The sequence below is a fragment of the Neoarius graeffei genome, chromosome 11, assembly GCF_027579695.1.
Source record: "Neoarius graeffei isolate fNeoGra1 chromosome 11, fNeoGra1.pri, whole genome shotgun sequence".
NCBI lineage: Eukaryota > Metazoa > Chordata > Actinopteri > Siluriformes > Ariidae > Neoarius > Neoarius graeffei.
In genome coordinates this window covers 7,519,768-7,533,723 of record NC_083579.1, presented here as the reverse complement: position 1 = coordinate 7,533,723, position 13,956 = coordinate 7,519,768, and the positions used below count along the sequence as shown (strand labels likewise).

General features: G+C 42.9%; 1 protein-coding gene across 4 annotated transcripts in view; it reads left to right on the top strand.

Annotated features, from left to right (window-relative positions):
- Positions 1-13,956, top strand: part of stac (SH3 and cysteine rich domain) — a 248,919-nt gene that overhangs the window by 108,741 nt on the left and 126,222 nt on the right. The gene's annotated exons all lie outside the window — the stretch shown is intronic.

The following is a 13,956-nucleotide window of genomic DNA, read 5'->3' as shown; positions in this document are numbered from 1 at the left end:
CCCAAAGGCCATTTAGTACTAATCCCAAACCAGGCCAAAAGCCATTCAGTTTTTACTCAAAAGCAGTCTAAAGGCCATTCAGTACTCACCCCAAAACCAGCCCAAAGCCACTTCAGTTCTTACCCAAAACCAGCCCAAAGGCCATTCAGTACTCACCCCAGACCAACCCAAAGGCCATTTTGTACTAATCCCAAACCAACCCAAAGGCCATTTTATACTAATCCCAAACCAGCCCAAACGCCGTTCAGTTTTTACCCAAAACCAGCCCAAAGGCCATTCAGAACTAACTCCAAACCAGCCCAATGCTTATTCAGAACAAACACAAACCCAGTTCAAAGGATTTTCAGAACTAATCCAAACACAGTCCAATGGTTATTTAGAACTAACCCAAATCCCGTCCAGTGGTTATTCAGAGCCAACCTAACCCAGTCCAATGGTCAATAAACCCAGTCTAAAGCCAAAAAGAGCAAACTCAATCCTTTACCAATGATACTATTAGTCGATTTGTAATGTGTTCAACTCCCAATCCAAAGACCAAAAATTTCATCCCACATCAGCAAATCAGTTTTACTGAAAAACTAACCGACCTGGCAACCTTGCTGACTGAATCCTTCCAATGCCTCATCTCAATATCTTTTAAGACGATGCTGGGGATTGATGGGCAATTAGAGAGGGGAAGTTAACAAGCGTGTGCTGAGTGCTATAGCGAAACACAGGTCCAGTCGGACCCTTATGGATCCTTGAAGGAAGTTCTTTTTTCCAGTAAAAAAAACCAACAACAAATAAAGAAAGAAACAAAGAAAAACAAAAGACACCCTTTCTGGATCCAGTTTACTGAGAGTGTTGCTGTGCTGCATTTTTAGTGTCACTTTACCATGCGTCTGAATGTGTCTTAAATTCCAAATTGATAAATTGCACACACTTGGTGTTTAGATTTTGGAGACTTTTTCAGAAAAACTTACTTATGGTTCTGTTCAGAAGGTTTTGCGACACCTATATACGGTCTTCATGACAACGTACAGTACATAAACATGAAACATTTTAAACGCTTATTCCTGGAGGTGCCACCTGTCATAAAGGCTGCTTTGGTCAACTTTGATGTCAAGTCGATGTACAGTTAGGTCCATAAATATTTGGACAGAGACAACATTTTTCTAATTTTGGTTCTGTACATTACCACAATGAATTTTGAACAAAACAATCCAGATGCAGTTGAAGTTAAGACTTTCAGCTTTAATTCAGTGGGTTGAACAAAATGATTGCATAAAAATGTGAGGAACTAAAGCATTTTTTAAACACAATCCCTTCATTTCAGGGGCTCAAAAGTAATTGGACAAATTAAATAATTGTAAATAAAATGTTCATTTCTAATACTTGGTTGAAAACCCTTTGTTGGCAATGACTGCCTGAAGTCTTGAACTCATGGACATCACCAGACGCTGTGTTTCCTCCTTTTTAATGCTCTGCCAGGCCTTTACTGCAGCGGTTTTCAGTTGCTGTTTGTTTGTGGGCCTTTCTGTCTGAAGTTTAGTCTTTAACAAGTGAAATGCATGCTCAATTGGGTTGAGGTCAGGTGACTGACATGGCCATTCAAGAATATTCCACTTCTTTGCTTTAATAAACTCCTGGGTTGCTTTGGCTTTATGTTTTGGGTCATTGTCCATCTGTATTATGAAACGCCGACCAATCAGTTTGGCTGGATTTGAGCACACAGTATGTCTCTGAATACCTCAGAATTCATCCGGCTGCTTCTGTCCTGTGTCACATCATCAATAAACACTAGTGACCCAGTGCCACTGGCAGCCATGCATGCCCAAGCCATCACACTGCCTCCGCCGTGTTTTACAGATGATGTGGTATGCTTTGGATCATGAGCTGTACCACGCCGTCGTCATACTTTTTTCTTGCCATCATTCTGGTAGAGGTTGATCTTGGTTTCATCTGTCCAAAGAATGTTCTTCCAGAACTGTGCTGGCTTGTTTAGGTGTTTTTTAGCAAAGTCCAATCTAGCCTTTTTATTCTTGAGGCTTATGAGTGGCTTGCACCGTGCAGTGAACCCTCTGTATTTACTTTCATGCAGTCTTCTCTTTATGGTAGATTTGGATATTGATACGCCTACCTCCTGGAGAGTGTTGTTCACTTGGTTGGCTGTTGTGAAGGGGTTTCTCTTCACCATGGAAATTATTCTGCGATCATCCACCACTGTTGTCTTCTGTGGGCGTCCAGGTCTTTTTGCATTGATGAGTTCACCAGTGCTTTCTTTCTTTCTCAGGATGTACCAAACTGTAGATTTTGCCACTCCTAATATTGTAGCAATTTCTCGGATGTTTTTTTTCTATTTTTGCAGCTTAAGGATGGCTTGTTTCACCTGCATGGAGAGCTCCTTTGACCGCATGTTTTCTTCACAGCAAAATCTTCCAAATGCAAGCACCACACCTCAAATCAACTCCAGGCCTTTTATCTGCTTAATTGAGAATGACATAACGAAGGAATTGCCCACACCTGCCCATGAAATAGCCTTTGAGTCAACTGTCCAATTACTTTTGGTCCCTTTAAAAACAGGGTGGCACATGTTAAGGAGCTGAAACTCCTAAACCCTTCATCCAATTTTAATGTGGATACCCTCAAATGAAAGCTGAAAGTCTGGACTTTATGTCCATGTCCATTATATAACTATAACTTGATGTTTCAGTAGACAGGTAAAAAAAACAACAAAATTTGTGTCAGTGTCCAAATATATATGGACCTAACTGTAAGATATAGGTCAAGTGACAGAGTTCTGAACATGCCAGAAGACCAGGAACATAAACCATACAGAGTGAGGTTAACTAAGAGCAAGACAACAAGAAGTTATATCGATAAAGACTGAAGTAACCAAAACGATGACCAAAGCACGAGAAGAAACGAGAACAAAGCAAGCACTCGCCAAGTTGGGAACTGAGACGCACAACAAGAGGAATATGAGCTAATTAGAACGATGCGTGTGTGAGCAAGAGGAAGCCGGCAACAGATAAAGGTCGCCTTTTAATAAAGCAAGACACTGACACGGCGTCTTGTTACTTATTACTTTAATACGGAAGGATTTTAAACTCATGGAGTCTTAGATTTAAGAAATCGCTTTTCTCTGGTGGACGAAGATTAAAAAACGTGGTTAAAATGTTACTCAAAGAGACAAAACTGTGGCAAAGGTTTAAGGAATTTAATAAAATAGTGCTCCGCAACTCCGCGATAACAAACTCCTTAGGGGACGTCTAAATATTTCGTTATACAGAAAAGTTCGTAATACTGAAATGGGCCCATTTGTCACGCCAAACACTCAGGTTATATGCAAAATTTTAGTCACATTCTCCTTAAGCCTAGGTCACAACCGGACGTACGATTTTTTGGCCGTGCGATTTTTGGCGTTTCCCAAATCGCTGCGTTTTTTTTTGTTCGTGGAGAAAGACGCACGTTGGCCGTAAGTTTGTCTTGCAACCTGAAAAAAACGTAAGCGCCCGTAGAGTTTGTTTGACATGACAAAGAACCTCTGCGGCCGGTCTGCGGCCAGTCTGCGGCTCGAAAATCAGCACGTCACACGCGCGCCCTCCGTGCGTTTCACGCGCGCCCTCCATGCGTTTCTTGCGTTTTTTGCACGTAGACCGGCCATGGGAGCACGTACGGCCGGTTGTGACCGAGGCATTAGCACAAATTTCTCCTTCCGAGTCACTGTCGCAGTTCACTAAAGGATCACGAACGGAGGCGATGATTTCTTCGTCTGTTACGGAAATGACGGAGGTTACTGGTTTATCGTTCGTTGCCAATGTCCACCCACTGACTCGCTCTGGTTTTTTTTTTTTAAATCTTCACCATTCATGTGTCGCAAATCACCGATGATGTCACTTATGTTGTGCCGCGGGCCTGAGCGGGAGGTATAAAACCACTGCCGGTACGCTTTAACTAGGTGCCAAGTTTAACGGTATCAGCACTCATTTCGTCCTTTTATCAATCCTTTGATCATCGTTCTTGATAATTGTTAGTGATCGACACCTAAGCGAGGCTCATTAAAGCTAGACTGCCGTTCAGATTTTTCAAGTGTAGGTCATAAAAAGAATTCTCCCGACACCCAGTTATTTTTGTTTAGTGGACTGAACGCTACCGAATTCGAATCACAGACTTCCAATTTTATTAGTTATTTTTAAACAGAGCAATTAATGAATTTATCTCCACGTGGCCCGAAATTCTCCGCTATTTTTTCCTGCTTCACCATGACCTAATTCAAGATACTACGTCATGCATGACATCACGTGGTGGGCTTTCCACGTTCGCGCAAGGCATTGTGGGATACAAATTTGAGACAGGAGAGAAAAATGGAGGACGTGAGTGTGCGAATGAAATGTGAAAGAGCGACTACAGTAACGGAAAGAAAGCAAGAAGAAAAGACGTTATGTTCTATACGAAGGAAAGGAAACGCAGGACCAAACTAATAAATATCGGCAGTCGGCGAGCACCTCGGTGTGATCAGCTGTTCGTTTAGCGACAGAATGATGGAACTGTCAGTGCACGCTCAAAGGGAAACCTGTAGATGGCAGTAACGCGACACTGTGGATGCCAGCTGCTGTAAAACCCAAAAGAAGAAGATAAACCTGCGCATGCGCACACGGACTTCCTCTGTCTGCTTGACTGCGCGAAGCGAGCGATTTCATGCACGTTATTTGCTTTAATCCCCTCAATTTAAATAACTTCCCAGCCACAAAACAGAATGGCCTGATATTTTGTGAGATATTACAGAAATAAACATATATCACAATGAGCACATTTCAGACTGAACTATATTTCACCGATTTTATGAAATTGAAAGGCCGTCTAGCTTTAAGCCTTTGTTTTATGGCGTTAGCACGTATTGACCGCGGACTTAATTACTCGTTGTTTGTTTCTGGGGGGAAGAGGAGTGCATGACTCAGTGTGTCATGTAAGCAGGCAAGTGACGGATGTGATCGCAGGAAGAGTGTTTATTTACAAACCGGCAAGGAAACGTAAGGCAAAAGCGGGGTCGTGAAACGGGCAATAGTCAGGCGAGGCACAAACAGGATGGCAGAGGCAAAGACGAAAGGCAGAGTCCACATACCAGGGATCGAAACGGGAATTTGGGAGCACTGGTCCATTTGGACCAGTGCCTCTCAAAGGTACTGGTCCGAATGGAGTAGCACTGGTCCGTATTTATAATTACACATTTCAAGCCGATTTTATATATTTATTCATATAATACAACCATATTATACATGAGTGATCAATTTCAACTGTCTATAAACTTCTTCCTCAGTCATCTCATTATCATCACAATCTTCGAAACCCTCATCCAGATCATCATCAATATCTATCGGGTCATACACCACATCATGCTGCGCCTCCTCGTCATCTTCATCTTCCACCTCCTCATTCTGTCTGTCCTGGGGCTCTACATCTCCTGCCACATACTCCCTCTCATCACCTGCAGGCTGCTCTGGCTCATCATACTTGTTGAGCGATATCCGTTTGTTTTGATAGCTGTCAGAAATGTCAAGCCAAGGACTTTTAAACTTCGCGGGGGTATAATCTATCTGACCAATAGCGGTTCAAGTTACATTTGTCTTCACGGGCAGGAACGAAAATGAACGGGAAGAAACGAAACTTCGCGCAGCCATGCTGCATGTAGCGGTGTATACTGCGCACGTAAACAATATGGCGGCGCCCGCGTCTATGCCAACTTGACAAATGTCTCACAAAATCTATTGAAATTATCGTAAAAAACGGTAAAATAGACCAAGTTCTGCTTAAAATGGGCGAGAATCGTTGATAGAAACCATCGAGGCAGTGAGTACTTTGATATATATAGCGTGGCGAGCCAGTCGCCCACTCGGTCGAGTACATGTTGTCACTAGTCGCCCGTACCCTTTCCAACTCGCACTGGCAAGTGGGCGACCGCCCGTTTCGATCCCTGCATACACAAAAGTCAAAACCAGAAAGGCGATACACAGATACAAAGGCCTGGTAATGTGAGACACCGCGTACAGCGCGTATACTTCAAGTCTGTGTTTAGAGAGTCGTTATAAGCGCGCTGTGATTGCACTCTTATCTGGAACAAGCGCATAGGACTGTAATTAGTCCCAATGGCGCTCGGAGCACTAACACGCATGGGCGTGACACAGTGATGGTTTTTGAAGACTCTGACACATTGTCACTAAAGGCAGGGGGCACGAGCCTCGTTTGTTATAAGCGAAAGTTCGTAATAAGAGTTTGCTATCGCGGAGTTGCAGTGTACTGTATGTATTGACAGATGCGTAATGCTACATTTTGTTAACAGTTCCTGAAAATGCTCATTCGTTGCAAGAATAATCACCGTTTCATCCATTCAATGAGTATGTTTTGAAATTGAAAAAAAAAAGAAAACGATCACCACTTGTTTACTGTAAATAAATTAAAAAAACAATGCAACGACCGCTCATGAACAGGTTTATCTCATTTATTGACCCGGCCACTCCCACTTCCAGGAAATTGTCATCCAGTTGTCTTTTCCTTCTGAATCTGCGGTCTTGGTGAAATCGTTTTCGACACAGGTTTGAGTCGGATTGACAGAACGGTGCACGTCATTCCATCATCGGAATTTTAACATTGATTGACACATCTGTATACGGCTGCAACGATGTCATTTTTAGCTCATCCGGTCGTAGGCCAGGCTGGACGAGTTCATGCGATCATGAGTCGTCTGTCTGTCCTGTCATCTGTCCACAGTTTACAAAAATCGCTACTCCGTCTCCAGGATTAATCGGATTTCGATCAAACTCGCATGCAATGTTCCCCAGGTGGGCGTGCATAAAAATTGTCAAGACGGTGGCGCCACCTGTCATATTTACCATTTTATGGGCGTCTGAAATTGTTGGGTGACTCGCCACACCAAACACTACCGTTCGTAAACTGCTAGGACGTTTTCACTGAAACTCACCCAGAAGACTTTTCTAAAGACATATTCCAACAAGAGTTGTTCACCAGGTGGCGCCACCTACCATGGCTGCAGCTACACAGGGGTCATGTGCAATTTCACAAAAATCGCTGCTCCTCCCACAGGACTGATCGGATTTCAAATTCACACATGGCAACAGTGGCTGGTATGAGCTCCAGTCTCACTGAGGTTATTTTTTCTGGTGTTTTTCCCCTGCGTCTTTCTTATTCAGATCTTCACATCTCCATCGCCCCCTGGTGGTGACCTTTTGCGTGCGGACAAATTGAGTTTGGAAAAGGCGCCAAATTGTAAATCGGAACAGATTTTGAACAAAATTTTGTCCTGAAAGATTGAAAGAAAGGTATTAAACATAAATCAGCTGAGCAGTTAAGTGAATTAAAGGGGTGTTCACACGGCAACTTTTACTCCGGTGTAGCACCGGGGCTGCCCCGGTAGAGCGTTCACACGGTACAAAGTTATACCGGTGTAGCCCCTGAAAGCTGCTTAAACCGGTGCAAATCTAACCCTGCTCAGGAGGTGGTTTAAGAAATTTACTCCGGAGTAAATGCTAGTTTGCGGGGCAGCACCGATATAAAATGGGACGTCTGAACGCTACAGGGGTAGACTCGCTACGCGTGACGAGAGTTGATTACATACGGGTATTGCATAATTTGCATCCTGGTATTTTGCGCTTCCAAAATGGAGAATATCAACAACAACAGAACTGCATGTCTTCCAGTGTTGCCAGATTGGGCGGTTTTAAGTGCATTTTGGTGGATTTGAACATATTTTGGGCTGGAAAACGTCAGCAGTATCTGGCAACACTGGTGTCTTCATCCACGTTGTTTTCCTGGCGCTTGGTGATGCCATGACAACCGGGAAAAGGAAGTACATTTTCACGCATGCGCATATTTCATTTCCGCATTATTACTATCGTATAGCACGGTCGCAAAAACTGCCGTGTGAACGCAAGTGGGGCTGCACCGGTGCTAACACGCTTCTCTCTAGTAAGCAGGTTTGTGACGTGTGAATGCTCCACAAAATTTACACCGGTGTAAGATATATCGCAACAAAATACATCGGTGCAGCATCGATGCAAATATGTGCCGTGTGAACACCCCTAAATTGTTGGGAGAAACCCGACTGTCCACGTATATGCGCTGATACACTACTCTTTTTCTCTCTCTCTCTCTCTCTCTCTCTCTCTCTCTCTCACACACACACAGAGGAGACATTTATTTATTTATTTATTTTCATTTCAGCGCTGCAGCATGATGAGTTCAGCACAACTTTTAATTCCATTTGAAACAGGAAGTGCGTGTGAATCCGAGAGCGGCGTTCAGACTTGTTCTGCGTTTTTTCTTATTTCAACTTCATTAGCGCCGAGCACGTGCGGCTTCACTAACGTTGGTGTCTGAAAGCTGAGGAGTTTGTCCTTGAAAAGCACAAGCCACAGAGCTGCTCGGCGTTCTTCCACAACTTTCTGTTTTTTTGATCAACGGGGTCATGTTTTGACCGAATCAGGCGGTGTTTCATTAAAGAAGTGATTCACTGAATACTTTTATTATGAATAATAATGAATAAAAGCATAGTTGTTTTAATACAGGCATGCGTACTTTTTTTTTTTTCCATCGTCTGCGCAAAATCTCAACAAGGTTTTAAAAAAAAAAAATCAAACCCTTTTGCAGTCAGTTTTGCTGATTTTCATTGCACTCATGTTGTTTTATGTTGATAAACACCAATCATTCATGAAGTGTCCTGACAGCACATTTGCATTTAGCCACGCCCACAAATCTCTGTTAAAGGACATGGGACATGAAACATACGCTACGTTCACACTGCAAGGCTTAATGCTCAATTCCGATTTTTTTGTGAAATCCGATTTTTTTGTGAGGTCGTTCACATTAACAAATATATGCGACTTGTATGTGATCCTCAGTATGAACGAAAAGCGACCTAAAAGTGTTCCGCATGCGCATTGCAGGATACGACGACGTCACACGCAGTGAGCATGGCCAGTGTTTACGGAAGTAAAACCGCCCGGTTGCGGTATGACCCATCCAATCTAGCTTGAATAGCTGTATCCCCCCAAATGGAAATCAGCTCCCTAACCTCTGCGTCCTTCCATTGAGAAGATTCAGAACCTTCACAGCCCGAAGCGTCCCTCGCATTGATGTCATGCGCAGGGGCGCAGATACGTTTTTTGAACTGGGGGGAGACAAAAAACTGGGGGGACAAAGCTGCCAGCAAACCAACCCCAACCCCGATATGCCTGTCAAACTTGTTGTGGGTAACCATAGCAACCAAGCTCGAGCTCGCAACCTGTGCAGTCTGCGCAGCTCAACCAACCGAATATCAGTCTTTGTTTTGTTTTATGTGAGTTGTTGCAACTATGTATACACTGCCGTGCACCTCAATAAACCGAATGGTAATTAGTCTTTTGATTTTTCCGTGAGGTTTGCCTTATGCAAAGAAAGACAGCATAGACGTTTTTTCCTCCCTATAAGTGGGGGGGACCGAACGAGGTGAATTTAAATCTGGGTGGGACGAATCCCACCCGTCCCACCGTCTATCTGCGCCCGTGATTATGCGCCATGTTGTCGTAACTTTTTTTGAGAGACCCGCCGCCTACTTCAGCGCAGAATAGTGATGTTTGTGGCTTGTCGATGACGTGTAAGTCGGATGAATGCGACCTGGCGGTTCAGACTGAAGTCGCATATGAAAAGAGCGGATAGGAATCGGAATTAGAACCACATATCCAAACGGCCTGGGTCGGATTTGAAAAAATCGGATCTGTGTCGTTCATATTGTCAATAAAAGATCGGATACAGGTCACATATGGGCGAAAAGATCGGATTTGAGTCACTTCAGCCTGCAGTGTGAACGTAGCCATAAATGCACACTATATCAGTTTCTTTCCATTAAAAATGTGAATTAATTGCATTAACAAATACAAAATCATCTATTAAATTCAGCAAAATCGTTATATTCGTGATGATTATATGGCATTTCTGCTCGAGCTCCGATATGCATATTTTACAACCGGAAGAGCCGCTGTCACGTGATCATACGTCACAAAAACTTTCGGGCACAGCACAAGCGGGTAGATGAATGGAGAAGTGAATGACAAGAAAATTGTTTTTATAGTCTTTAACGTACATTGAACGTCATGGTGTATTGTGCTGCTTATGGTTGCAATAATTCCAATGGGAAATGCCCTGGAGTAAGTTTTTTTGCATTCCCCAAGGACCCAAAGCTGAGGAAAGTGTGGGCTCACTACTGCCGTAGAAAAAACTTCGCACCTACTGTTTCCCACAAACTGTGTTCGGACCATTTCACTGAGGATTCTTTCAACATTAATACTCGGGTACTGAGCGATATTAATTGCCAAGCCAAATTTAAGAGGCCGTATAGCCGGGTTCATGGAGGCAGTGATAGCGCCATAATATACAGGGCCTAACATTCCTACAACTGTAGAGACAGTCAAGAAATCCTGTAACATTAATGGACATTTAAATAAATGTTATGTTGGTAAGTTTGTTTAACTTTTCTTAATTTTCACCTCTTTCGCCAAATGGCGTAATGTTGTTGGCTGTGTGATGGCGTTTCGCCATTTTGAATGTTTTCATCTCGGACTCTGGAAGCATTGTATCTCAATCAATCTCGAAAAATATCAGCAAAAAAAACTAGCTTGCAACGGACTTTAGCTAGATCTATGATGAACTTTCAATGTATGATACAAAAATACAGTGGTGCTTGAAAGTTTGTGAACCCTTTAGAATTTTCTATATTTCTGCAAAAATATGACCCAAAACATCATCAGATTTTCACACAAGTCCTAAAAGTAAATAAAGAGAACCCAGTTAAACAAATGAGACAAAAATATTATACTTGGTCATTTATTTATTGAGGAAAATGATCCACTATTACATATCTGTGAGTGGCAAAAGTATGTGAACCTCTAGGATTAGCAGTTAATTTGAAGGTGAAATTAGAGTCAGGTGTTTTCAATCAATGGGATGACAATCAGGTGTGAGTGGGCACCCTGTTTTATTTAAAGAACAGGGATCTATCAAAGTCTGATCTTCACAACACATCTTTATGGAAGTGTATCATGGCATGGACAAAGGAGATTTCTGAGGACCTCAGAAAAAGCGTTGTTGATGCTCATCAGGCTGGAAAAGGTTACAAAACCATCTCTAAAGAGTTTGGACTCCACCAATCCACAGTCAGACAGATTGTGTACAAATGGAGGAAATTCAAGACCATCGTTACCCTCCCCAGGAGTGGTCGACCAACAAAGATCACTCCAAGAGCAAGGCGTGTAATAGTTGGCGAGGTCAGAAAGGACCCCAGGGTAACTTCTAAGCAACTGAAGGCCTCTCTCACATTGGCTAATGTTAATGTTCATGAGTCCACCATCAGGAGAACACTGAACAACAATGGTGTGCATGACAGGGTTGCAAAGAGAAAGCCACTGCTCTCCAAAAAACTTGCTGCTTGTCTGCAGTTTGCTAAAGATCACATGGACAAGCCAGATGGCTATTGGAAAAATGTTTTGTGGATGGCTGAGCCCAAAATAGAACAATTTGGTTTAAATGAGAAGCGTTATGTTTGGAGAAAGGAAAACACTGCATTCCAGCATAAGAACCTTATCCCATCTGTGAAACATGGTGGTGGTAGTATCGTGTTTTGGGCCTGTTTTGCTGCATCTGGGCCAGGACGGCTTGCCATCATCGATGGAACAATGAATTCTGAATTATACCAGGGAATTCTAAAGGAAAATGTCAGGACATCTGCCCATGAACTGAATCTCAAGAGAAGGTGGGTCATGCAGCAAGGCAACGACCCTAAGCACACAAGTCGTTCTACCAAAGAATGGTTAAAGAAGAATAAAGTTAATGTTCTGGAATGGCCAAGTCAAAGTCCTGACCTTAATCCAATCAAAATGTTGAGGAAGGACCTGAAGCGAGCAGTTCATGTGAGGAAAGCCACCAACATCCCAGAGTTGAAGCTGTTCTGTACGGAGGAACGGGCTAAAATTCCTCCAAGCCGGTGTGCAGAACTGATCAACAGTTACCGCAAACGTTTAGTTGCAGTTATTGCTGCACAAGGGGGTCACACCAGATACTGAAAGCAAAGGTTCACATACTTTTGCCACTCACAGACATGTAATATTGGATCATTTTCCTCAATAAATAAATGACCAAGTATAATATTTTTGTCTCATTTGTTTAACTGGGTTCTCTTTATCTACTTTTAGGACTTGTGTGAAAATCTGATGATGTTTTAGGTCATATTTATGCAGAAATATAGAAAATTCTAAAGGCTTCACAAACTTTTAAGCACCACTGTAATACTTCTTTCAACAGATCATTAGCCTTTGAGCAGAATTGTTTTTAACTTACCAGGAAGTGTTATCGAGCCGACCGCTTTCAGTTTCATGAGGGCTGAATGAACTCTCACTCTCAGAATCATCTGACCCGTCAGAGTAAAGACAAGATCCATGTTCATGTGAATTTCCAGCTATCGGTTCGAATTGATAGGGTCTAACTTCACATCTCTGTGAAACATCGGGAATGTCACTGTCGATGGTGTCCATTTCAGTAACCTGTTTACATTAGATTCCCAAGCGCTGGCTCCTTGGAAAGTTTTTGTGACGTCACGGGTCACGTGACCACCTAGCTCATTAACGAATCCTTGTTTTACGCTGATGTATAAAAAAGTTGAATAATGTGATGATTTTCACATTTTTGACGCCCTGCAGTGATTTAGATGGCATTTCTTATGTCCTTTATACATAATTATACCCAGAAAAAAATCCATGTCCCATATCCTTTAAAGGGCCAATTTCGTGTTGTTTTTTTTTTTATATGAAAGAATGTCCCTTTACACACTCATCCAGAAGGGTAATTCTGCACAAGGCCATCTGTCTACAGCAGAAAAAAATCAAATAACAAAACGCGTCTGGAAAAATCCCAAGGGAGTCTGGAGCCGGATTGATCCAGATTCGTGACGTCACGTGCGGATCCGCCAGCAGGCTGAGAGACCCTGCATGGGTTCAGCGCCCAGTCTGCGTAGACCAAGTTTAGTAGCTAGCGATTTTGCATTGAAACATGGATTTTCTTGGTCTTTTTCTCGGCTCTGCTTGGTCCTCGGCTTCGACAGCCTCGGTGGATGCGGCACTTCGCCTCCTGTCGGGAGACGAGCATGGCTGGCTCCTTTGGTGACGCTGACACAAATGGAGACGGTGTTGCTTTGGGCATTCTAACAGACGGAACTGCGTCTTTTTTCAGATCAAGTTGCTTCTTGAAGCCCATTTCCCACTGCAAATAGTTCTCAAAGTCGTCGGGCTTTATGAAGCGAGCCCCGGATATGACGCTGTGGTCTGTTGCATGTTGGCAGTTTTTCCGGGTGCCTCGCGCGAAGCGCTCCCATTTCTCTCTCATTGTCCGGTCTTTTGATGAGTACGATGAGTACTAATCCCATCATGATTGGTGTTGCTACAGCTTCCTACGATACATCTGTTAACCATTTTAATAATTACGTGATAACGTTGAAGAAATTTGCAGAAAACCACCAGGTCGTTTTCTCATAAACAAACCAGCGCTGACGTAGGATTCAGAAGGAGGCGTCCCGCACGCGACGTCACGAAAATCAATGTTTGCCGGGAAATCCAAATGCTGAGTTTTTTCAGAGGTGGACCAATTCAACTCAAATGGCTCGATTTCAACTGAATTTTTCTGGTATTGCGCAAGGTAAAAAAAAAAATTGCACAAAATGCAGAATGTTACAGATATTTGACCAAAGTTTAATATAAAATAGGAGAATTGCACTGATCTCGCTCCTGAATTTACCCGTGATGTGCACTTTAAAGGCAAAGCTGACCGCTGAAAATGATAGAATGACAGATAAATGGATAAACTGATAAAAGATGCTCTGCTCCACCAAGGTGCTGAATCATGTTTTGTGTTGATTTCACTGATTTGAGAAGTCTGTCC